We start from the raw sequence: 26,297 nt of genomic DNA on the forward strand, positions 1-26,297 counted from the left end.
TTTGATAGTCCAAGCATTATTATTCAGATTAATATTTCAAGTCTTGAGTAGGGAATAATAATGATTAGACTGTGGATCTTTATACATTTATAAGAAAATCGAATGTGGAAGAACCTACAAAATGCAAACAATACGCAAAAATATAAAAAAGATTGAAAGTGAAGTACATGTTATAATATTTGCAGAATAAAATAAATTCCTATATAGGTTCAATTTTTGTAGGCACGTTCGTGAAGATTTTATTTTGCATAAAGATCCGCTGTCTAATAATGATTGAAACAATGATACAGAAAGTAGAGGTGAACAGGTGAGAATAGGGGTGAAATTGGAGGACAAATTGGACGTTGAGGTATTCTGGAAAACACTGCTTTATAAGTCAGCATTAGAATTTGCAAGCTGTATTATTGTAGCAGGGATTTCGGGAGATTTTAATAAACGAAACTCATCCACAGTTATGACGAGGACTTATTGTATTACAGAGATTACACCTGTTGTCATTGAACAACGGACGTTGGATAGATTGTATTTATTGACTGGAATTAAATAGGAGATAATGTTAGGTCGATTGCATCACACACGTAACGCGACATTCAAGAAGCATGACTCAAATGTGATTTCGTAGAAATTCAACGAAATCACATACCAAATAGTTCAGTAGTTTTACTCGAAAGCGTTATAGTTTGCAGGATCTAAAGAAAATGCTTCGGACAGCTATACAAAATTTTACTTAATTTAATCATTTTGGAAATTTTATCAAATTAGTGTATTATGTACGGTGTATAAGAATGTCTAGTGGCGTTTAGTAAATGCGCCTGTGAGAGATCAAATCCTATTGTTGACACCGAAAGGGTTAATACTTTAACGAGTAGCTTTAAGGTTTCTATTTATCCTGAGTATAATCTGTTTTCTTTGGAATCGCTTATGCAACCCTTCCTTTCCTCTAAAACCGACTACATGGCAAAACGTACTTCCTGTGAGACATTAATTCGTTTAAAAGTGTTATGAATTATGAATTAGTAACCAAGCACATTCTAACATTATTCATATAATAAACATACATATAATATTATAGATATAAAATATGAGATAAATACAAGTACAAATCACATCCTTCCTATTTTATTTCATTTCATTTCCTTTCAGATACTTAATAAAATTCAACCATTCACAATCCAAAAATAAAATAAAACATAATATGTACATAATATGTATAATAACTACAGAAATAATACTAGAGAAATTTTGTAGTGACGGTATAATAACTATGTCATAAATGTAGGAAAATATTGTAAAACGAGAGAGATAACCTTTTTTTATAACACTTAAGGATATGTTTTACATATTAATTCGAGTAGCAGAAGAATAAGTCGCACGAACTCGTAGGATGACCTAACTCCTCGCTTAATTTCATTCCTGCACACGACAAAGACCACGGTCTAGGTCGAAATGTTTAAATAAACGTGACCAGGACACGGCCTACTCTAAAATCGCGTTTTCCACCGCGCCAATGATGTGTCATCGACGTGCTTTGGTAACGATTTTCGTAGAATCTCGCGCGGAATGAAAGAAACGCGCCACGTGACTACTACGCAACGAGCGTGTTCCGAGTTCCGAGAAAATTTCATTCAGTACTCGTGCACGATTTACGGCGAGCCTACGCGACCAGTTCCGGTTTCTGGGCGATGATTCACGGATCGAATTCCACCGGATAGACGCGACTCATTCAAGAAATCGGTTTCTTCCCGGAACCGATCGACTCTCGCGGTTTCTTGCGACTTTACGTCGCTCGATCCAGCGCGCGAAGCACGTTTCCACGTTTCCAGCCGATCGTGGACTGCTCGTACGATACGGTGTATCGGCGACCATCAGTAACGCAACGGCCTCGTTAACGTCAGATTTCCTCAATGTTTTTCGTTTTCGACTGATTATGCGCGGAACACGTTCTCGCGGGCACTTGAACTTTGGGCGTGATGTTTACTTTTTGTTTACCCGAGTTATTTTTAATCAATTCACGCACCTGCTTTCAGGGGAATTAGCTTTTATCGGAATTTTTCTGTTGAAAGTGGAGATCACGGTTTTGAACGGGTATTAAAATACACGGGTACACGGACCACGTGTACCGTGCATTAAAGGATTAAGAACACGGGTATTTTTAATAGACGGGTACCCGAGTGTCGAAATGCGCTGACACTCGGATATCTAAATACACGGGTACCCGGGTTCGAAATACACGGATATCCAGGTACGTACACGTGCATCGAAATACACGAGTACGCATACATTGAATTATCGATTCAAGACTTTTGAAGACAAAAGACACTATATACAATTGAATGTAAAACTATTTCATTTCTTACTAAATTGAACATATGAAGCAATAGTATATTGTACATAAGAAACTATATAAAAGTTTAAAAATGATCATTTGACCAAGCGTGATACGTTTAGTGTTAATTATAGCTCACGACGTAGCGTAAACTAATTTTAACAAAATCCTACGCTAAGTTTAAGTTCCCTAGATATTAGAAAGTACTGTTTCCACCATTCAGCGTTTCTTTTAGTAATATACAGTGGGTGTAGACAGTATTCGTACGCCGATCAATTTACAAAAAAACTATGTGAAATTTGTAATTTATTAATTTTTTATTTTATAAACAATGATATTCTACATATTCTTGGAAATCTCTAGAATAGATACAATACGAAAAGATTAGGTATTTTGTATAAGTGAGAAATCAACAAGAAAAAACAATAAATCGATAGAAATACAGAAGCAATAAAATTTAGTTTAAAAAAAAACGAAATTTACATTAATTTATAAATAATTAATACTTCGTGGGATTTCCTTTTGGTTTTATAATTACTGTAACTCTTCCAGGCATTAAATTAACTATCATAAATGTTGATGTTATTCCGAGTAGGATCTCCTTCCATTCCTTTGTTAGAGTATTTTTTAAGTTTTCTTTACTGGAAATTTAATGTTTTGTAATTCCCACGAAGCAATAAACTGGTGTGCTTATGTTACAAATTCTACTGTAAATTCTACTGTAAATTCTACGGTTCGTCATAAGAACCGTGCGAATACTTATTGCTTCTATATTTCTACCAATTTTTCGTATTTTCTTGTTAATTTCGCAAATTATATAAACTAGTAATTGTTGTTTGGACAATATTCTAGAGATTTCCGAGAATATGTAGAATATCATTGATTATAAAAAAAGAAGTTAATAAACTGCAATTTCACACAAAAGTTTCATGGGAAATTGATCAATGTACGAATACATTCTACACCCACTGTATATACTCGTATGAAAGCTATGCCCAAGTGACTAACAGAGATCAATTATACATTAGTAGCAACTTAGAGCGGTGATTTAACATTGCACCGGATAAATTACTATAATACTTTCCCCCTTTTTCCATCGAAAGGTTACTGGACATTCTAACACCGATATGACCAGACTGCCAGCCGCCTCGTTAAGATCACGTAAGTGATTCGTACGAACAGGTATGCACGATCCGAGCCGCTGCACAGGTACGCGCAGGTACGTGACTCACGTACGCCAATTGGGTAAACAACGTTTCGAACCAGACTGTATGTTTTTCGAAAATATTTGAACGGTATCTGGTTACCGTCGTCAAATGTCAGTCTTGAATTCTACGACATCGAAACAACGACGATCTCGTTCCCAGCGTTGTAATAGGCGATGCTTGAAATTTTTAGCTCGTTTGCAAGTCGGCGAATCGCGCGTTTCGCAACGCGACGAGATAACAGGCTAAGGAAAAATTCGATGCATCTCTCAGCTACAATAACAGAACTCTTAATTCGGTCAAAACAATCGATAAAAGTGATCCAATCGGTATTTGATGATCTTGAGAATATCGACTCTATTTATTCAAATTTCGAGTTTGAGATTGTTACAAAAATAAATTGATAAAATTGAAATAGAATGCTATAAATAAATGAACTGACGGCAAAATCATCTCGTGGCAAAAGAAGCCACAATGGAAAATATCTGGAGAAACGATGTTATCCATGCTGAAGTATCGTGACGTATAAGCACTACGAGAATACAAGAGTCGACAGACATCGATACCGTAATATCTCGATTCTATGTATTGGCTGCGATAAGATTTCAGCCAACAATACGTGACAAAAAATAGTACATAGAATGCAGCGTAGCGATGTCCTCGAGCGGTAAAAATTCGCGTTATCTGTCCCTGTTCCAAGCGTAACGTTCGTTCTTATCAGCACACGACCGATTCGCTATCGTTATCTGTTCGTAGATTTCGTGGTAGTCGTAGACGCTATTCCACGACCTCGTTTCATTCCGAACTGTTTCGTAATGTCGTACACCACGCGGGTTTTCCAATATTGATAGACAAATATTTACTCGTCGCGATTCCGTTCATGAATATGAACAAAAATTTGTTTCTGAGGAATTTGAATCCATTCTTGATAAACTTCGAAACCTTTAATGTCTCATCGTCTCTACAGCTTCTGTACTATAAGCTATCGTTTTTATTTGCATTTGCCATTTCCATTTATTTTTCTATAAGCTACCATTTTTATTTATATTTGCCATTTCCATTTACTTTTCTTAAGCGAAGAATCTAAGTGGTTCAGCAATTTTTAGAAAACAATTTGTAATTAATGTCTACCATTTTAACGAACAATTAATAGAATACACTTTCAGCGATTTTCAGAAAACAATTTCTAATTAATGTCTACCATTTTAACGAACAATTAATGGAATACACTTTCAGCGATTTTTGGAAAACAATTTCTATTTAATGTCTACCATTTTAACGAACAATTAATAGAATACACTTTCGCTGATTCGAAAAAGTCGTTCCGCCAACGTGGCAATCGCGACCTGGAGATCCATCACGTTTCTATCGCGTAACAATTACAACACTGGAGCCAACCGCGCGAATCCTTACGTCACGACGGTTGCATGCACGAAACCGTTCTGAGACGTCACGTCACCGGTTGCTATTAACAGAAACATGATTAAGAGAAACGTGCAAGACCCTGAATCGCTTTAATCTACTCGTGAAAGTCAAATTAGCGGTCAGTCACGAGTGCAAGGACTTCTCCGAACGTTCGCGATATTATTACCCTGTACCTTCTAAGCTGTACTTCAGAAAAAGGATATTAATAACGTGGACACCCTGTACGTGGAAGAAGGGTTCTACTGTTCGAGTGGAGTTGTAACTCATTGGACAGTCGAGTAACTCACGTTCATTAACCGATCAAGGCTCCAATTAAGTGCTCGTGCACTTGAAGAGATTCGTCTCGACCCTCTGAGCCCTAGAGTGCGAGATGAATGCACTAAATACTTCTCATTCAGTTTAGGGGACGCTTTAGGGATGAATGCTAGGCAAACAGGTAGATTTCAAGGAAAAATAAAGTTAACAAATACATCTTGAGTCCTTGAAGACCTTTCGTAGGGTGGCTCAGTTAAACTCAATAGGTTTCGTTTAAATCATTCACATTTACAGTACACACTTTGGAAAGACAAGACCTTCATTTTACAGCATTGATAACCTCTCAAACTTCCTAGTGTGAGGTTCTCTCTACCAAGAGGACCCATACTCTTCAACCCTTAACCCCAAGGTATAATTCTCTTCAATGCAAAGCATCTATGAACATTCACAAGATGCTTCAACGCGAACAAGTGCACGGTTATTAAGGTTTGGGAGTTTGTTGCTCCTGGAAACGTAGTTCCTCTATTCTATGATCACCCACATGCCTCATGGCATAATCCTCTGCAAAAAATAGCGTCTATCAACCTGAACATTCACAAGGTGCTTCTACGCGAACAAGTGCACGATTATCAAGGTTTAGAAGTCCATTGCTTCTACGATTCTTCTATTCTACCAATCATTTACCGAAACTCTGAAGCTCCAAACCTCGGAAAAATAACATTTCACCCCACCTAATCACTCCCACTAATTTGAATACTAGATCTCCAGTCTCGTCGAATCCTCCACGTGGCCGTTACGTAACCAGAGCGTCGCTGTTAGGTAACCAAAGCGTCACATTCTAGCGAGGTGGATTACTGACCTACGTCACCGCGGTAAACAGACGAACGGTTGGCTACGCGTCATGCACCCTGGGAGTTTTCCCTCCGTTTTGCTCCTTTTCGCGAGCCGCGACGCCTCCTCTCTCCGTCTTTCTCTCTTCGTGTTACGTTGCGACCAGGAACGACGACGTATCAACCAGCACGTCATCGTTGGTGACTCAACACGGTCGCTGCGCTGAAACGCCCGATCATCGTATCGTAATGCACCAGACGGCGTAATTGCGGCGAGCATGCAACGCCCAACGCACGCGAACCGGAGAAATGCTCGTCGCTGGTGTCCTGATAATTGCCAGGGCCAATTAAGCATCGGCAATCCTCGCAACTAGCTGTCGAGGTAGGGGGAGTCGATTGGTCGCGTAAACGGATCGGTGGCAATTATTACAGGTGTGGGGAACCACGAAACGGGAACTCCAACCATGGAATTGATCCTTGAACGGTGCTAATTGGGGACTCGTTAATCTCGATGCATTAAAAAGGGTTGGATGCTGGAGACACCGAGGATCGATGTCAGGATCGGTGTTCGAGTTTGTTGCGTTCTCCTGAGGAATATTGTATTTTTTTTTCTTGTACCTGAAGATGTTACAGTGAATATGGATAAAAAGCAATGTTTCAGGTAGGTATGCCAAGTCAAAGCAAGAAAAAAAATAATATCACAGACAAACACACAGATAAATAAAAATAAATTTGCTATAATAGCTGTCGCATTAGACAATTTTCAGCTAGGAATATTTATCTATAATATTAAATTAATTAATTAAATTACTGCCAGTTATCTACTGATGTATTTACGTAGTACATCAGTCATCCTAACACCTCGCACCTAACTGCCACGCCTAATTCGAATATCAACGAACCCAGAATCCGTAGAAATTGTTCTTACATTGAATATCTGTCGGGTTTATGCTCCCCCAAGTCGAGGGGCATAAATTCTCAAGTCGAAGAAACCGATACGGCAGGAGTGGAGCATTAGGTTGGTTAAAACGCTAATTTATGCGCGTAATCGGGCGGAACCACAATGGTGAAAGCGCGATTCGATCCCTGACAGGTACGGCGTCATTATCGTGACGTGGAACGTGTGGACTCGCGCCTGAAAATGTGGGCGAAGCGTCGCCCACCGCGGAGCTGCGCCGACAAGCGGAAATCGCGACACGCGCCTCTCTAATTACGACGAACCTGTGATAACGGAATAATTGATTAATCGAAACGCGTCAACGTTGGCGGTCCGTGATGATTTAATAACTCGCGGTCCATTTTCGCGCGTTTACCTGCTTTCAATATATTCCTACTGACATCAACGTTTATTTTGGTGCCCACAAACATTGTCGATGAAAGCTTTAGGACATCGCTTTGTACCAATAGAAAAAAGAATAATTAGGTTTCGGAAGGTTAGGAGAATTCAGTAAATGTAAATAAACTGAAAATTAAATGAAATGTGAACACGAGAGAAAATCCTTGGTGATAAGTATGAATATCAAGATTTGGGAGTCTGTTGCTACTAGAAACATTCAAAAAGCAATTATAAAATAATTGAAAGTCGAAAAAGAATAATTGTAGATCCCCTTCTTGAAACATAAGTGAGACGCAAGATAACCAATGTTATCTTCCGCGAACTCCTAATCCCAATATAAATAAAATAAAATAGAAATAATATTCACAAAGTGAATATAAAATACTTGAAAGTGGAAAAAGAGTAATTGTAGACTCTCTTCTTGAAATACAAGTGGGACGCAAGGTAACCAATATTATCTTCTGCTACCCAATGCTTCTAATCCCGAATGTAAAGTAATAAATTCCAGAAATATAATTAGGATGAGTCTTCAAAAAAACGAAACTGCAAATTCACGGTGCTCACAATGAAGAAATCCGTTGGTCGATTGTAACGTTTGCCCATCGATCACGCACACGCGTGCACCTATCTGTTCACGGATGATTCAGATACGCCTCGTGCCAAGTTGTTCCCTGTTTCCGTTCTTATAATATTATGCTTTATGTAATACCGTTAATGACAGAGTTTCCACATCGCGAGACGTTTATACGAGGGAAAATCCGGAGAATCGGTAGGTGGTTGTTGGAACATTGCTCGATCGAGCGTGTTGCAACTGTCTATCGTCTCAGATAGGCACGCTTCACCATGAATTATTTAAACAAACAATTCATCGCTATGTATCGCAATTATACATAATTTAAGAATACCTATATTAGAATTGCTTCAGTTCTGCAACGCCATCAACCTCGAGAAGATTGATGGGAATAAAAAATAATTCTTCCAGTTGAGTAAGCGTTAATTACGAAACCTGTGGTTGCAGAATCGATCGATCAACGTTCCCCTAATGAATTATCTCGTTGCGTACAAAATTTACCGTTGATTAAGATTTTTTTTTCTCCCCCTCACCAGGTCTGTGCTGGTGCAAATATACCGCTTTCCACTGGAAACGAGATTGCGTTACAAGGTTGCACCGCGATCGACGGTGTAAAATATAAATTTAATGGTCCGATAACGGCCGTTAAAGTATCCAATGGCGAACACGAAGAGAGAGGCGGAAAGATAAAATAAACTGAACGGTAAAAACGTTGATATGTAAATTTCCACGAATGGCGTAGCGAGGAGGACACCGTGCTCATTTTGGTCAGAACAGAGTAGCTGGACCCATGATAAATACCGTGGGCGAACTGGTAACCATCGACCAAGTTCACAGTTCCCTTATCGACGTCGAGAACATCGTCTTTTCTAGACTACTTTGCCAGTTGACTCGCGAATCCATCTTGGGGGCGATATCGAGTTTTGGAGAACACTAGAGTGGGATGGAATCAAAAACATATCGATTTCAGCCAAATTCTAGGTAGAAAGTGAAAAGGTAAAAAGTACTCGACAGTGGTTTCAACCTTTTAGAAGATACTTACCCCCAGATACTATTTTTAAAATAAATAACAAACCCTCTTAACCCTTTGCACTCGAGGCCTTTTTCTCTGGTATCATTGAGCAACACGACATGCTTTCTTAGCATTCTATTGTGACGAATGCTAAGCTTAGATTGACTTCGAAAATGAGATCTCTAATTTGAGATTTGAAGATCAGGTCACCTTTGCCTCAACGACAATCATTTTATTGACACTTCGAGTTCCACAGAAATTAAACCTAAAGGAAACCTAGTGGTGACCGAGAGTCACCTCTCGAGTGCAAAGAGTTAATAACGAGTCCTCTTCTGTTTGGCAGAAAAATGATACAAGTGTCAAGGGACGATTAATTTTACTTACAGTTAATCTACTGTATAGAACATTGTTAGACTCCACTTTTTATTATAGTATGAGTCTCAATGAGTCCTACGCTCTAGCTACTACGCCAAACCGTAATCTGTCACTTTTTATTATAGTTAACAACCAAATGGGAGGGTAAGAAAGATGTCGTCTTCTTTTGAAGGTCGATTTGTAGGTTGCTCTTGCTGCCAACTACGTAGTCGTACGAACAGAAACGTGTGGTGACGGTTACCGAAGAACATCGACGACCTTGAAACGACCTTGAAAATTAGTTCGCGGCACGCTTGTCGCGTCTGAAATTATTCTCTAATGCAGTTTGTTTGTTTGCAAGCGACGAACATGTTTAAGGTCTTCGCGACGGATGGGGCCACCCTGTATACGGTCTATTTGAGTCGGCATAATGGGAAGCTAGATGTTAATCTTCTGGAGGGGTCACTTGTCACGTGCCTTGTTTCTCTTATTACGTATACAGGGTGGTCCATTAGAAACAAACCACCTTGATACCCTCTTCACGGTTGCTGCTAATAGTGACAACAAGGTAAATACAAGCGAAATGATTGATTAGGATTCGCCGTGGCAACATACTGACCACCCGTAAGATCTCTCATCCCCCACGCGTCGACGGACACGCAACCACTCGCGTCCATCTGAGATGGCCAGAATATTAGTCGAATAAAAACGACACATAAAGATTTATTCGTGTATAGAACTAGTTAGGCTGCTTTGAGAGTTGTTTATTTTTTTGAAGGCTTATATACATCTTCAAGCATATATACTTTATTCTCCTTGAAGAGAACCCGTATGCCCAAGGTTGAAAATAAAAGTGAAATAGATACGTTTATATTAGCTCTGTGCAAACATTTTTACTTATCAGCAAAGGATCTAGATCCTAATCATATTTGAGCCTTTTCATATTTTGTTTCATAAGTATCATCCTTTTCCTTCCCGTCGTTCAAGAAGGGTACAATAAATAAATTTCGCCTTATACCTCGCCGCAACACTGTACAAGATAAATAAACATTGACCAGAATAAACGGACGACCTCGATGACTCCTCGACCCTTCGTCCTACAGTTCGGGAAGAAGACCGCCAAGGCTTGGCACACCGTTTATGTAGGCCGGGGATTTAGCGCCAGCGCCTCTGAGAAAACAGCTGGTTCGGCTGCCAAAGGGATCGCATTCTGCGAACGCTATAAATCGATTCATACGCTCAGTGCTTCGCACCTATTGCGAACCGACGCCCGATCTCGTTCTGTTCGACACGTTCCACGAACGCGACAGTCCTCGACACCTAGACCACCTCCAAATCGGGTGCACGTCTCATCGTGTTGCTCAACGACATTCGAGAAACGACTTCGATCCAACGTTTATATTTGTTGATTACAAACAATAAAACTTCGAAACATGTAATCTCAGGCACCCAAAGAGACAAGCACATAGCGGAATTTTTCAGTTGGGAAGTGGATACCCTAGACACGCCAAATTGAAATGTGTTAGCGTGTATGCTTTGAAGTGTATACCGTAAAATTTTCATCGGAAAATATCGGAAAATGGAGTAGCGTCAGGCTCCTTTCGAAGCAGCGAGCTGTCTTGGAAATTTCAGCATCGATTTCAAAGCATGAGAGATTCACGCATGTATTATTAAAAATCCAGTACAGGAATTTTTCTACATTTTGATGTACTCGTTAGTTATCAAATTTTTAATGTTGACCACCTTAATTAATTTATGTATTCCATGAGTTAAATAATTTGGAATCTATGATGGAGTTAACCTTGCAATTTCAGTCACTCTGTTGATTTTAACGCTACTCAGGTGTTCGACTGCCCTGCGCTAAATGGAAGACTGCATCGCGAAGATAGGAAGAGTAAACAATTTCTTCTTCAAACACCCTGACGCAACTCAAACACTCCGAATTCAGACACAGTCGTTCTCGCTATTCGGTAGTCGAATCGAGATAAATAAAAGCTGGTAATATCAAACAACGGAGCGTCGTGCGTGTAAATCCATCGAGCTGGATGTCTTACGCAAGCACGGTGTGAAGTTAATAGCGACGGAGTTTCGAGCCCGAGACAAGAAAACGCGAACACAAAGGGGAACCAGGAAGCAATTACAAGGGACACGAGGACTCGAGCAGCGTTTATCGTGTTCCACGGAGGAACCATTGACAATTGTTGCTCCGTGTGAAGAATTAACGATTGTCAGCCGTTTGATACCAGGTACTATAGAGTGTTACAAACGCTGACGGAACAATGTTACCTTTCAGAGGGAGCAAAGGGGCACGCGGTTACTCGCAGAAGTGTTCCTTCATCCCAAGAGTAGAATACCCAATTCTTTTCCTCGCATTATGTCAGCCTGCTAGTCATATTGTGAATTTTTATTTGACCAAAGTTTTTCTTTTAATACCTTCTACTTCATAAATACGCAACAATGTACGTAGAAGTAATTATTTTGCTTGCCACCCGAATCTAATTTTAGATAAATCGATATAAAAGTAACTAATATTGTCAAGTTCTTGAAAATTGTATAACATTTATATTCTATAACATAGTCGATCTATTTATTAAAAGGTTTTATTATAAGTATTTGTTTCTTTGCAAATGTAAATGCAATCCAATATCCTTTTGCATTTGAAGTAGAAGAAATGGCAGGAAACAACAATGTACTTAGAAGTAATTATTTTGCTTGTCACCCGAATCTAATTTCAGATAAATCGATATAAAAGTAACTAATATTGTCAAGTTCTTGAAAATTGTATAACATTTATATTCTATAACATAGTCAATCTATTTATTAAAAGGTTTTATTATAAGTATTTGTTTCTTTGCAAATGTAAATGCAATCCAATATCCTTTTGCATTTGAAGTAGAAGAAATGGCAAGAAATAATACATACTATCCTACAGCTATTTATAGGAAATTCTTCCATCTTCCATTTCAGACAGAGATGGGCAAAACCCTAGGCTTTGAATAAATCTGATGTCTGCCGATGTGTTTGTCTCGTTTCTTTCTCTGGAAAATGTTCAAAAGACGAAACGAGACAAACATATCAGCAAACTTCAGATTTATTCGATACCTAGGGTTATGCCCATCACGGAGTTTCGAGCCCGAGACAAGAAAACGCGAACACAAAGGGGAACCAGGAAGCAATTACAAGGGACACGAGGACTCGAGCAGCGTTTATCGTGTTCCACGGAGGAACCATTGACAATTGTTGCTCCGTGTGAAGAATTAACGATTGTCAGCCGTTTGATACCAGGTACTATAGAGTGTTACAAACGCTGACGGAACAATGTCAAATTGCTTTGGCTGCAGCCAAAGAACTTTTCTTCTTGGTCCATTACCAACCCCCCTGAATTCGTGGCCCTGAAGTCCAATGGATCGATGAGTCCCATCCAGCAAGGAGAAAGTTTCCCAACAGGAAGGAAGCACCCAAAGCCATAAGCTGCCCACCGAGGCATCGATATCCTGTTCTTAGCCGGTCAATGACGAACAGTATCCTCCAGGCACAACTCCCATTTTGCAGCAGACGAAAATCGTCGAGTCGTCGGGCCAGGGGCACTTAAGCCTCGTAATCTCGTAATGCAATTCTTTCGGGCGACTAATTCGGCGAAGTGAGCAAATGGCCCCTTCCGTTCGCTTTTTTCTGGGGGACTGCAGGGGGATGAAAGTAGAGGGAGCAAGACGAAAATCAATACCCGCGTCGAGACCCCCCGTTCGTGCCTGCAAACCACGAGAACGGGGGTTTCGTGCTGCGGGAACGTGTCCAGGGTCGTCCTCATCGACCGTCGTCCCCCACATTATACCAAAAACACCTGGACTGAAGAGTTGCGAGCGAAATAAATAATGCATCTAGCCTGCCTCCTCGAAGACGCCCTTTTTCGCAACAGCCGCCACGTAGGAGCGAAGTCAGGTACAGTATTGGGGAAAAATAATGAGTGCTGTGCTTTGGAACACGGAAGCAATTGTCTTCTCAAGGCTGCTGGTAGGTTAATTCCATTGATACGATTTTATAATGCTGGTGATGAATAAGTGTTTGGGGTTGCAAATTATTTTTGTACTTTTATGTTCATTTAAACTGGATATTAAACAAAAATTCACAGACTTCGCGCACACGCAAGAGTTGGAGAGATTGGAAAATCAAGTGACAGAATATCTCACGACTAACTTATCACGAACCACCACTTACTGCACCATACTTAATGATTTCCCGCGACAGGACATTTTTATTTCTCCGAAAACCCCTTCATTGGTTTGTGACGTACTAAGAGCCAATTGTAACGGAACATTCTTTTGTTACTATAGTAAAATCTCTTTAAATGCACAAATTTCTATACAATAAATGCACAGAAACCATCTCCACCACTTTACACTTTGCACTTTACACTTTACATTTTTAGTATTGTTAATAATTAATTTAACTATTGTCAGAAATTAATATTTTTTTGTTGCAATCAATAGATATTAAAATATTGACAAATTTCTTACGATTAATGTCTCGAATGAATACTTATTCTGAACCGTAATTGTTATTAATGTTTAATCGAACACTGAATGATACTGTATGTTCATAAATGTTAAATTATTTCGGATTAAGTTTTAATTGTTCCAATCAGTAGATATTAAAATATAGAAAAATATCTCACGACAAGCTGTGTAACGAGACATATTTATTCTGTTACTACCCACCCATTTCATCGTTTCACAGCATTTTTCACCATATAACGGGTCATGAATTTCGGCTGTTCGAAAATAAAAAGATTTTCAATCTTAAAATATTTACTTGATATTTCGTTACGTTGAAGTACCAAGCTTCATAGCAATGGAACACGCCAATTGCTTCGACATCTTGTTTTGTATATTCTCTTGGAATGTTAGCTTAAGGAGACGACTCTTCTCGCGTCGTAATTATTAGCTGTGATAACTGAAATATTTCTGTTCAATCTAGAGTGATAAATGATTCAATGCAAAGGCTTCAAATTAATGTATACGCCTGATATATATGAATTCTTTTCTCTGAAGGGTTAACCCTTTGCACTCGAGAGATGATTCTCAGTCACCATTAGATTTCACGGAGCAAATCTACAATACCCAAAGTTTTTAGGTTCAATTTCTTCGGAGGTCGACGTATTAGGTTGTCCCAAAAGTTTCTTCCATTTCATTAATAAGTAATACGTACACAATATTTTATGTCTAATGTTACATTATTAAATTGCATTTTGCTCCGTTACTGTTATACAATATTAACATCTAATAAATTGGGTTGTCTATTTATATAAACACTGGCACAGAAAATAATTGAGCGCAAATCACGGAAGAAACTTTTGGGACAACCTAATATCAATAAAGTGATTGTCGGTGAGGTAAAGATGACCTTCTTCCAAAATCTCGATAGCTTAGAACTCACAGTAATAGAATGTTAAGAAACATCTCGAGTTGCTGGTAGATACCAGAGAAAAAGGCCTCGAGTGCAAAGGGTTAAGAGCTCCGACAAATTTGCAGCTCGTAGAATCGATTTGCCAGCGACTCGACCGTGACCTAGACATGTCGAGGCAATCGGTATCGACAAATTCGTCGACAAATCGTGCTCGAGCACAGTCGAGCGCCGCCGAGTACCAACCATGGGGAGTCCATCGCAAGGTGCAGTCAGAAATTTTATTCCGTCGGCGTGCACAGCTCTGAATAATGCGGTGCCGTGCAGCACGCGTGGAATATCAATGGCGGTCTATGGATCCCTAGAACGCGCGGTGCACGAACCCTTAACATCCTTCGAATCGTTTTACAGACGATCCTTCTCCTTCTGCGTCGTCGCGTCCCTTTCGAAGCTGCTGTTTTTCGCCCCTTCCGCCCACGCGACAATAGGCCAAAGGGACACGCCTGAGTTCTCCAAGGGGGGCCTCCAGCATCCATAAACTCTTCCTCAGGGCCGTGTCGCGAATTCTTAATCTCCCTAAATAATTGTTACTTCGTGACCAACGAATTATTTTTATCTGTTTACTCGAATAAATGTGGGAATCGTACTTCGATTCTGATAATACACTACTATTTTATTAGTTTGTCTGGAAAGTCTGTGCCGATTTTTGGTAGGTGGTACACGTTTGTTTATATTGAAATGATTGAAAACAATTAACATGAGTGCATCCCTTAAAAGGTGGAAAGGTCGTGGAACAAAATGATATTTATATAATTCAATAAATGTATATCAAAATTCAAATGTGCCTTTGAATTTTTCTTAAAAATTGGTACGAACTTTCTGGACAACCCAATAGTAATATTCTATGTACCTGAGATACTGATATTATACATCGTTCTATTAATTATTAAGTACGCTATTGTTCCTAAACGGTTTCTCAGCGATATTCCTCGCGCGACATCGATATCGCGGAACGTTATTCCGCCACGTGCGTTGGTTGCACAAATATTTTCACCGCGAACCGTTCGCCGTTTCCTCGAACTCGGCCCAAAAATCGGTCACTATTTTCGCAATAATTTTTTCGATTAGTTGGAAGGCGTCCAATCGATGTATTCCAAAATAAACGACTCGAACGATGTTCGCGTGTTCCCGTGGGTTTTAAAAGCTGATTTATACGTGCACGTTTTGATATCGGTTAGAATATAATCGAGACTCTTGGTAAATAAATTTATCGGACGCATATATCAGCGAGCTAATAAAGAAATTAGAGAGTAAAGATTCTGTGGGTTCTCGAGCGCTATAACAGACAATTTATTTAAAATTTATCCTAAAGGATACTCTTGTCGCGATGAATCACTCATTAAAGATACGAGGACATGGATGAAATAAATTGATTAACACGTGTATGGATGACAGGAATCTTCACTAAGAAATTAAGTAAATTAATGCTGATGACGAGATGTTGAAGAAAATAAATCTGCATAGGATTCATGAAATAAGTACCAGTTTGAATTCAACAATTACAAGTTCCAGTTGTATAGAAACAAAGTTTTAGGCTCGTATAAATTTTCACGAGTAGTTTGGTAGTCAACGTGTTAAAAATATATCTCGATTACACTTAAACCAGCCCCATATGATGTAGCCACCTTCCAATGTTGCATTATTTTATACAGATGAAACGAACGGTGCGTTTAATTTCTGCGCCGTGCTGCCACTCGCGATACGCGAAAGAACTTGAAACAGGAAAAGCCCGAGGGCGTGACTACGCAAACGGTTCTGCACACGGCGTTCGTTTCGCAATTTTCCCCCGCTCAAGGCCCGAGATAAGCGACGATCAAACAGGAAACCGAGACGAAACGAATCGAACACCGCCCTTCGACGTAATAAACCAACGAGGATTGACTCGACAGAGATTTTTATTTACAAAAGAGAGATCAAATGTGATATTGCACTTCGAAGGAGTACTATTCGGGCATGAGATACTCGTTATCATCGAAAACCAAACGATCTCACCCCGAAAAAGAAATAAACTCGAAGATGGAAAGAGTGATTCCGCAACCACCAGAGTCTTCGAGTTAATGTTAACGGTTCACGGATAGCTTTTAACAATTTCCTTGAGTCCCCGGTATAAAGGACCTCGTTACCATTGGACCGATCTTCGTATTCTCCGATCCAAGTCATCGAACGACACTGAATGGACAAACTGGCACACAATGCAGGCCCGTATTTTTAATCGGAGATCTCCCGGTCGATCGATCAAAAAGAAGAAATAAGAAGAGATTCGGTTTTAATTTCCAACGTGGGAGAGATTAGGATCGATAACGGGCGCGACATCGCGAGGTAGTCGGTGAAGACTCGAATTAAAGACGCAGTCGCCCCATTGAAATTCCGCAGCATGCTTCCACCACGTGGGCGTTTACAGCGGAGCCCGAAATTGATGTATATTAATGACGCCTCTATAGTATGGGGATCCCGTTCCGAAATCCTTTGTTGGCGGATGAAGCCAGGATGAAGAGAAACGCCATGCAACGGGTAACAAATGTCCCCTACCATTTATTTCGGCTGCTTCCTCTTCTTGTAGCCACCGACAACTCGAGCCAATGGACGTTCCTTTTTCTTTTCACGTCTTTTGTTTGTAATTCTAATTTATTCTTTTGACTAGACGCCTTCCTCTCGTACAATTTCACCAAATTGCGGCGAAACAGAGGCGAATAGAACACTTGGTGTTTCCTGCACGGAGTTACTCGTATTTATAGATGGGCTCCCCGTAGGTAAAGCGTTGAGATGTCTTCGAATACAACCTCTTTGGGTTTTTGTAACCTTTTGCTCGGGGTCCTCGGTTCGTCGAACTCGCAGATTACGGAAGGAGGATTTAAATTGGACTTGAAAGACACCCTGTAGATACGGGAACGTCGGGGTCTCCGTATGCACGGCCATGGGGGTCAGCACGCGACCAGCTGTCTCGCCAATGGGGGTTACATGGGGCACAAGGAAAAAAGGGCCGATCGAAAGGGTGGGGATAGTTAACGAAGGGAACCATCCTATGGCGGTGAAGGGTCAACGCACTCCAAAGGTTTCTGGCTTCTACTCCACTTGACTCGAAATTTCGGCTTTTGTTTCTCGGCCCGGGCAGATTGGACCAATTGCCCTCTGTTCCAACCTCGCACGCATAACTCGATGAATAAAATATGGCGCGAATTCATCGTTATTTATCGTTGTTCCAGCAATCATCGAACAAATGTGTGCATAAAATTGATTCCTATCGACACGGTGTTATCTATGTTGAGCCGTGTAAACAAGTTTCCAATTTATCATCGTTCGTTTGGTTTCTGTCGTTGCTGTTCGTTTGTTATGTTTATCGGAGCGTAAATTATTAACGATAATATTGCGACACGTGGCGAGGAAGATAATTCTTTCGGTAACTACTAAAGCTATTTTGATCCCACTGTCTACGATAAATATTTTCACTGCTTACGGATCTATTTCGTGTACTCGAGCGAGTAACTCTCGGTTTTGAACTTGCTTCGCGAAATTTGCAACGATTCATCGCGCGTACATACGTTGTTCCAAGAAGAGATGATTGGCAAAGCTCGGTGGCAAGGTTGACCCTAACCGATCGACCTTGCGCTTTTATCATCGTTAAACACGAAATCCGGTGGATGCGTTAACGACCGAATAGAAACGCTTCTGGGAATGCAGATTGCATAGATTAATCTTCAACCTATAAAAGATGCAGGAATAAAAAAATAAAAATAAACATTAGACATTAAAGCACGCAGTTTACGCTTAACTATCGTTAACGCTTTTCACCGAAGCACTGAAAAAATTCATTCTGTGAGTTAAGTGTTAGAGAAAATGAATTTGAAGTCTGTAAACAAAATTGAATCACGGTAGAAATTTTCGAGAGTATTACTCAACATACCCTAGAAACAAGACAATCAAATTTCGCCTATCTGTGTAAATCTATAAAAGATGCAGAAAAAAAATATAAAAATAAACGTTAGACATTAAAGCACGCAGTTTAACACGTTGATCGTTAACGCTAAGTGTTAGAGAAGATGAATTTGAAGTCTGTAAACAAAATTGAATCACGGTAGAAATTTTCAAGAGTATTATACCCTAGGAACAAGACGATCAAATTTCGCCTACCTGTCCTTCGAGTTGTCACAACTATCTATTGACCCTATCTGTGTGACAACTCGAAGGACATTACCGTGCCATAGAAGGTACAAAACGTGCCCTGATATAACAAACAGGAAGACACCCAACTGTTAGACTAGTAGACACTCCTGACCTTGGTGATTATCCTACCAACTGGAAAGCCTCCCTCTCTGCAAAGTGAAAGCATGTTTTGCACCTCCTATTGTACGTCGTATTTCAACGAAACTCTAGCTTTCTGGAAAGAAACGTCATGCGAAGCTAATCGCTTTATCGCTGAGCTAGCGACCTCATTAAGGAGCTTCGCGACCGTGCAAGATCAGTACAGTTGCATAACGTTGTGTCATTAGACTTTCCTCGAAATGCAAGCGCGACCATAAATCCCTTCTAGCTGTTGACACTGCGTAACCGTGTGGCGAGTCTTATTCACCGGTTTATTTTTAAGCGTACTCCCCTCTGTGCCGGCCCCAATTACGTAAGGAGCGCGTCTGAAGGGTGAAACGTCGTAGTCGGGGTGTCTTTTCGCGAATCGCGCCGCGATGGAACCAGGCCAACCCTTTCCTCGCCATTAGTACGCTGCGAACGCGAATCCTTGCGTTTCGCCTCGCCACGTCTTGGACAATAGTCTAGAAATTTTATTTTCAATTTTGTATGATCATTCGAAATTGTATGGAAGACCTAAACCAAAGTTAGAACGTGTATTACTAAAAATAATATTTCTACTGATTTCTAGCGATTTTAATTTGGTTTTCCAAACCTCCAAGCATCAATTTCCACTTCTATTTACATTTTGTATGATCATTCGAAATTGTGTGCGTAAGAATTAACTGGTCGGCATTGTTTTGGCGGCACACAACCATTGTCGCTCACCGATCGCGAACGGGTCGGGCAGGGGTGTCTCGGCTTTGATTCGCACTTTGTTTTGTAAGAATTTGCCGATCGGCATTCTTTTGGTGCTCTTTTGTTTAACAGAGCGCCGTCGACAACCGTTGACGAACAGTCAGTCACCTGGCGGATTTTATGGGCATTGGTCGTTCCGAATAAAGTCATTTTCAGTAGAGATTTGTGTTTATCTATATCCATCCTGAAATCGTCTCACATTTGGAAGACCTAAATCAGTAGTTAAAGCGTGTATTATTGACAATAACATTTCTACTGATTTTAATATTGTTTTCACTCATTGTCTGTTATCTCCTTCCTTCTTCGTTTCCATTGCCAAACTTTCTCAAATCATCGTTGCACCGATACTTTCACCGTGGTGTTTACTCTGAGCGCAAACAGATCGATACCGTCGTTCGAGGAACCGATATCGGCAGAAGTCGAGAGATAAGATAGCCGCAAGGTGAACTTTAAAAGAGGCACGTCGTCGAGCCACGAAAATGGTCGCGGTCGACCCACGTGGCGATCGACCAGCTCCGAAACGACGTCTCCTCGAGGATCGAGGAGAAGAACAACGGATCGAAGGACAAGCACGAGGAGGAAAGGATAGTCACATGGGAACCACCCACACCTATCGTTCTCACTCCTTTTTATTGCTAGATCCGCGCTCCAAGGAGGCTGCCAATCGATTGTGCGATCTGAAACGTATCGCGCCAAGTATTCGTGTCGTGTGGGAAATATTCATGCGAAACAGATGAGTTTGAATCTCGAGTTTGAACCTCGAATCATCGCAAACATCGCAAAAATATACATGCTTGTCTCAACACACGTTGTATCGCCCAATATACGCATCGATACGAAATGAGTTTTCTTCAACGTCTCGGTTTCCATCAGTTACAAATTCACAATAACAAAATTGTTGACTCGGTGCAAGCAAAAACAATTCACCTTGCCAAATGTAGCTATCTATCGCATCTTCAAGCGGCAGTGATGTCAAGTAGAACGACTGGCAAGTTTGTGTCAAAGTTACGAGGCATAAAGTGCTGCCAATACGAAATCATCGGAACATAAAGGATTAACGGTGAAATTAACGTTCGCGGAATGCGGAATTTTCAAGAGGATGAAAGGTAGTCCCCTACAGGGACGCGATAAACGTTAATAGCAGAAGGCATCGCGGTGTGACGAAGGGATAATAAGATCTATTTTAAATTTCTTGCGTTACAGGCGTTTCCCTCGAAGCGAAACGCAATCGCCTGCGCATACACGGAATTAAAAATGACGAAGACGTTAGGCTGAATCTCCTTCGATCAGCCGTTACGATCGTCGTTTGATTCAATGGCGTTTAAGAATTTGCATACAACTGCGCATCTGTCCTCGGTGCGAGTGTGCATCGCGAGAAGAGGAATAAATGGTCGAGAATATTATCGATTCATCTCTCGAGTGAGCTCTCAATTTTGAACAAAATTTAAGATACCCAAGATAGTTTCTGGAATTTATTAATCGCGATGAAGGTTGCTCACTTGCGATACTCAATTTTTGGGAGTGTTTGGGAGTGTCTTCTAGGGCTGATACGCGCGCGGCAGCGCTTTGAAGTTCGACGACCGAGCATTCGTTACTGATGAACTTAGTTCAAGATAAGCAAGATCGATTTGTGTTCAACCCAGAATATTTGCGAATTTATAGTTCCAAATCGGGCACTACTGTATTTTATGTCCAGTTTCTATACTTTGTTCCACACAATATCTGCCTCGATGCTATTATTAAATGTGAACGCATACATTACTAGCTTCACGCTAATTTGTGAGTCAGAATTACATTCAGCTTATGGTGGTGTCTCTTGCGAAGTTGCTTTAAGTGTTTCTATGAAGTCGAATTAGTTGTAGTGGAAGGAAGGATTTCTGGGCACTCCTGGGGATCTCCTTGGCATGGACATCATAAATCGATTACAACCTCGATGTACCATCGTACACCATCGCCTACTATCATATATTATTAGGTTGTCCCGAAAGTTTCTTTCGCGAGTTGCACTCAATTATTTTATGTGGTCGTGTTTATATAAATAGACAATCTAATTTCATAGATATTCATGTTGTCACAGTAATGGAACAAAATGAATCGTGCACAATTCAGTAATGTAACATAAAACATAAATTATTGTGCATGTATTTCTTATTAATAAAGCGAAAGAAACTTTTGGGACAACCTAATAGTTTGTCTGGAAAGTCCATGCCGATTTCTGGTAGGTAGTACACGTCTGTTTATATTGGAATGTTTGAAAACAATTAAAATGTGTGCATCTCTTAAAAGGTGGAAACGTCGTGGAACAAAATGGTACTTATATAATTCAATGAATATATATCAAAATTCAAATGTGCTTTGAATTTTTCTTAAAAATTGGCACGAACTTTCTGAACAACCCAATACTATCAGATACTATCATAGAAATTACTCCATTGCTCAAAAATTTATATTTTCTTTCCACCGTAAGGAACCAAAGGATGATTAAGTGATTATCCAAAGGCAGGTTTTGCTGTTCCAACCGAAAAAGGAAGAAATTCTCTTCTCCCAGCGTATTCAATTCCCCGTTTCTTAATCGCGCGCGTTTATTGTTCGGCAGCCTCGCGTTTCTTCACGGAAAACGCGTTCACCCCGTTCTTTCTCGTCAAGAAGCGTTGGCCTTCGGATTATGCGTAGCCGCGGCAGGCGGAACGCGCGTTTACACGGGCTCGTAGATTCGAAACGGCGACCCTGGCTCACTGACCCTTTTAAACCAGCGAACCTTCGCCTCGCCTCGCAAACAGTCTGGACTTGGTGTTGCAACCGATGCCTCGCGGCGAACGCTGCAGCATCCTTCGACTCTCCTTCTCCTTCTCTTGTTTGCAGTACTACAAGTGTGAGATCCACGATAGTCGAGCAAAGATAATTAAACTTCGAACTACTCTTTAGGACTCTCGAGGTTGTTTGTAGGATTGTTGTAAAAATTAACCCTTTGCACTCGAGAGGTAACTCTCAGTCACCATTAGGTTTCACGCAGCAAATCTATCAGCAATAATGTTTCTTTAGGTTTAATTTCTTTGGAACTCGAAATGTCAATAAAATGATTATCGGTGCGGTAAAGGTGACCTGATTCGCAAATCTCGATAGCTTAGCATTCGTGGCAATAGAATACTAAGAAAGCATCTCAAGTTGCTGGTAGATACTTAAAAAAAAAAGGCCTCGAGTGGAAAGGGTTAAGAGTTTTCCAGAGGGGACTTTAGAATGTGCGTTTCAATACAGTACAAATGTTAACCTCTTGAGGAATATTAACACGTATGTGTGCATACGTTTGTTTTTGTGTTTAAAAATTACTGTTACTTGCGATACTATTTAGAATTAAAAGAATATATAACAATAAAGAGAGATAGTATGTTTGTATATCAAAATCGATAAAGATTGCTTTGGTTTGCATGTACTCGATGAATCAAAAGAAAATCTCCATTTGAAATTCATCCCTAAAATCCATTCAACCCAAGAGGCTAAGGAATATATTAGGTTGTCCCGAAAGTTTCTTTCGCGAGTTGCACTCAATTATTTTATATGGTCGTGTTTATATAAATAAACAAACTAATTTCATAGATATTCATGTTGTAACAGTAATGGAATCATGCACAATTCAGTAATGTAACATAAAACATAAAATATTGTGCATGTATTACTTATTAATAAAGCGAAAGAAACTTTTGGAACAACCGAATATCTAATAGTTTTGTTTTAATTGGGAGTAGTTAAGATCGTGTTTCAAACTGTATTGATAATTAATACAGAAACTATAAACAAACATCTTTGGTAAATATGCGCGCAGCGTTTAAAAATGAAAGAAACTGATCGCGAAGGCGTCGAAAAAGCACGTCCAGAATATCCAACACTTCCCCCATTCGTCTCATTACCGCATTCCCGATCGTTCGCTATGAAAAATTCTGCCGCTTACCCGCGAACATGGACCATAAATTACCATCCCATGGCCGCGATTCGCTCGACATCACGAAAAAAGAGCCACGGAGCTAAGCTGCCGGGAAGGGGACGACGAGAAATGACGAAGAAGAAGACGAAGAAGTGGAAGAAGCGAGGAAGCGCAAGGCGAGCGGACGGAAACCCTTCAGCAGGGCTTAGGAAATTCGGCACCGTGCCAATTTTCCAAATTGGGAACGATGACTAACAGCTCGAGAAGCGAGGACGGCCAATCGCGTGCTCGCTCAATTTTAGCACCGCCAATCGGCCGCCACGTAGATCGAGAATCGCCACCCCGAGTGTCAACACAACAACCGTAACATCGTCCGTGGTTCTGGCTCACTTGTATCCCCCTCTATCCACGACTTCACTTCTGGCCTTCTTCCCTTTTCTTCCTTTCTGATCATCTGCCAGCCCGTTGTTGCAATCAGCAGCGCGCAACTCACTAGCCGACGATCCTCGATCGCGGATAGATCCTCGCCATCGAGGAGTTGCATCATCACGAGAGTCTGGATGACCTTTACGGGGCAAATTTTATTTTGAAAGGGAAAACACGACTCCACGGAACGTTTTCAGTCTCTTTACAATAAAAATTGAAACGACTGGTTTGAATATATATTAAAAAAATAAAAGCTATTATTTTTGGTTAACAATAATGGAGCTAAATTATATGGAAGACCTAAACCAGAAGTTAAAACGCGTTGTATTAAAAATAATATTTCTACCGGCTTCTTGCGATTTTAATTTGGCTCTTCAAAGCCCCAAGCATCAATTTCCACTTTCCATGTAAAAACATGAAAAAGCCTCCACGCTTTTTTCTTCCTTCTTCGTCTCGATTGCCAACAAAATAAAAGCTATTACTTATGTGTGTATTATATTTAAAAGATGTGGTACCTCGTCTACCTATATATTTATATAATCAACCGTTATGTAATCAGTAGACTGTGAATCTTGATACATTTATAGGAAATTTGAATGTGAAAGAAACTACAAACTGCAAGCAATATGCAAGACTATAAAAAAGATTGAAAGTAAAGTTCATGTTATAATATTTGCAGAATAAAATAAATTCCTATATAGTTTCAATTTTTTTAGTCACGTTCTCGAAGATTTTATTTTGCATAAAGATCCGCAGTCTAGTGATCAGCTACAATGTGCATTTGAAATTATAAATAGGTATGCACGGCGAAGGTAAATATCCAATACGTTAATATAAAATTATTTTCAAAAAACGTTGTTTCATGAAACAAGGTGACGCAATCGTGTCGATAAAACGTGAATAACCAACGAAGGTATATATTTGAGATATAGTATTTCAAAAGTGCCAAGGCCTGTGTTTAATGCGTCGACTGCCGCTGTGGCTCGTTTACGAACGTCTAAATTTTTATTTACACAGCCGCGTTACTCGCGTGCAAATGACATCTGCAGCCATTGACGAAACCCTGCAGCGCGGACTACCGACGCCACATAAACTTCAATATTATGAATAACTAGATGAATTTCAACGTCGCGAGAACTTCGAATTACCTATCAGCTACCAAATTTATTAAAAGAACAGTAAAATAAAATATATTGACTCTCGAGTTAGCTGAAATTGAAGATCTTAAATGATACGTATTTAATGGAGATTCTAGTATGGGGTCACAACAGATCCAACATTGGCTATCCCACGAACTTTATAAATTTCAAAATACCAGTCTGTAAGGTTTTTATAAATAAAACGCACTTCAATTGTTTTCCTCTTTGTTAGACACAAACTCAATATATCTTTATTGATCACTGGTACTAGATAATCGCAATTAACTTTACTCGATACGCACGCCGATTCGCAATCGCACACCGTTCTTCTTCCGAACTCTCTCGAAATCTTTCTCTCTTTCTCCTCTCCCGCTGCTCTTATTTGTGAGAGAGCGCGAGGCTCTCCCACCACACATATTACCCAAACTTATTACCTTTGTATCTATTCCCTATGCAGTCGCTTACACAGTCACTTGTTACATTTATTATAATGAAAAGTTGTAAAATAAAATATGTTGAGTTCCGAGTTAACTGAAAATGCAGATCTTAAATGGTTTAATTTAAGTGGGCATTTCACTGTGAACGCACAAAAAAAAAAGCATATTTTCAATAATTTTTTTCTCCAGAACTATTGGATAAAATTGAATGAATGTTTTTTCCCCAAAGGTATGATTAAAGAAAGTAAATAAAAAAATTTTTTTTAGTAAAAAATATTTCGTCATTTATTTACAAAATAATATGCATGTGTGCAAAAAAATAAGTTATCCGCTGGCGCAGGTGATTTTGGCTCCCCTGGTAATCTGAAACAGAAAATCGAAAAAGTTTATTAAACTATGTCGTCACACCTATCGTCGGAACCTCTAAGTAGTTGTTATTTTGATTTTTACTTACAATTTCACCTGATTTACGGGACAAAAAAAGTGTTCTTTTCCTCTCTTCCACAAGAAACGCTGCCATTTTGTTTATTTTCGACGAAATAAATAAGTGGAGCTTCCGACCATA

The 26,297-nt window shown here is 39.9% G+C and overlaps 1 long non-coding RNA gene across 4 annotated transcripts in view; it reads right to left on the minus strand.

The window, feature by feature from the left end:
- LOC128873617 (uncharacterized) overlaps window positions 1-26,297 on the minus strand; it is a 65,703-nt gene that overhangs the window by 2,349 nt on the left and 37,057 nt on the right. The window lies entirely within an intron of this gene.

Source organism: Hylaeus volcanicus, chromosome 3 (genome assembly GCF_026283585.1).
Source record: "Hylaeus volcanicus isolate JK05 chromosome 3, UHH_iyHylVolc1.0_haploid, whole genome shotgun sequence".
NCBI lineage: Eukaryota > Metazoa > Arthropoda > Insecta > Hymenoptera > Colletidae > Hylaeus > Hylaeus volcanicus.